The sequence below is a fragment of the Austrofundulus limnaeus genome, unplaced genomic scaffold (assembly GCF_001266775.1).
Source record: "Austrofundulus limnaeus strain Quisiro unplaced genomic scaffold, Austrofundulus_limnaeus-1.0 Scaffold720, whole genome shotgun sequence".
NCBI lineage: Eukaryota > Metazoa > Chordata > Actinopteri > Cyprinodontiformes > Rivulidae > Austrofundulus > Austrofundulus limnaeus.
In genome coordinates, this window is record NW_013953122.1 from 116,871 (window position 1) to 118,533 (window position 1,663).

A 1,663-nucleotide genomic window follows, 5' to 3' on the forward strand; every position below is an offset into this window, starting at 1 on the left:
CTGACTGAACACCTGTCTGACTGACTGAACACCTGTCTGACTGAACACCTGTCTGACTGAACACCTGTCTGACTGACTGAACACCTGTCTGACTGACTGAACACCTGTCTGACTGACTGAACACCTGACTGACTGAACACCTGTCTGACTAACTGAACACCTGACTGACTGAACACCTGTCTGACTGACTGAACACCTGTCTGACTGACTGAACACCTGTCTGACTGAACACCTGTCTGACTGACTGAACACCTGTCTGACTGACTGAACACCTGTCTGACTGAACACCTGTCTGACTGACTGAACACCTGTCTGACTGAACACCTGTCTGACTGACTGAACACCTGTCTCTCTCTCTCTCTCTGCCTGACCTGTTACCTGTCTCACCTGTGCAGGTTGATGGCGGTGGAGGAAGAGTTAAAGAAGGATCATTCTGACATGCAGGCGGTGGTCGACTCCAAGCAGAAGATCATAGAGACACAGGTACCTGCCTCACCTTATAGATTCACCTGTCTGTCTCCCTCGTCCGTGCCTCACCTGCCCGTTCCACCTGTTTGCCTTTCAGGAGAAGCGGATTGCGAGTCTGGACGCGGCGAACACTCGTCTGATGGCGGCGCTGACTCAGCTGAAGGAGCGCTACGGCGTGACGTCACAGAGGAACGGGCTGTCTCCCAGCAACACCTCGTCCCTTCAGATCACCGAGAACGGAGAGTTCCGCAGCTCTGGGAACTGCTGAGAAGCTGTCACCTGGATGGATGGGCGGGGCTTAACCCCTGCCTTTAGAGGCAGCCGGCAAACACGCTCCGATTTAAACTGATTCAGTCAATCAGCGTTGACGTTGTTTCTACAGACGTGTCAATAGAATGTCAGCTCCTGCTGCACCGCATTAACCTCCGACCTGACCCCGCCCCTGTTGCTAGGTTACCCCTCACTTCCTGTTTTTGTTTGCATGTTCCTCTTTGGACTTTTGGCAAAACAACGTTATTTCCTGTTTACATTTGGAACTTCCTGTAAAAAGAGAAAGAATGGCTCAACAACCAACCATGAACTGTAGACTAACTGACACACCTGCACAGGTAAGCTCAGACGTTTCCGTCCAGTCGTCATGGAGATGAAGGTTATTTTGGTTTGAGAGCTGAAAGAAATTTACTGGAACCAGAGAATTAGCATTTCTTGTGAAAATGCAGCGTGAATGCTTGATGCTGAAAGATTTCTCCTAAAAGCTGCCGAAGAAGCTAAAGGCTAAGCTGCTAATGTGAGGTAAATTTGAACAGCTGACTTTAGCTGATAGTAGGAAAACCAAAGTAGACATCAGCAGAAACAAGCTAAAATTCGCAGACAGATGGTGAACAGAGAGTAAAAATAAAAACAAGAACAGTACTAAATTTACATTTTGTTGTTAAGTAGCTAAAGCATTCAAAATTAGCAGAAAAATAGCTGATAAGAAGCTGGAAAAGCTGAAATTAGCACAGATGCAGGAAGACCACGTTTGCTGAATTAAACAGTAAGAAGCTAAAACTGTCACAAAAGGTGAATTTAGATGAAAAAAATGCAATTTAGCTGAAAATAGCTACATAGTAGCTGAAAAGGCTGAAAAACAGTTGAAATTGGCAAAAATCATCTAAAAGAAGCATAATTTTTATTTTATTTTATTTTATTTTAT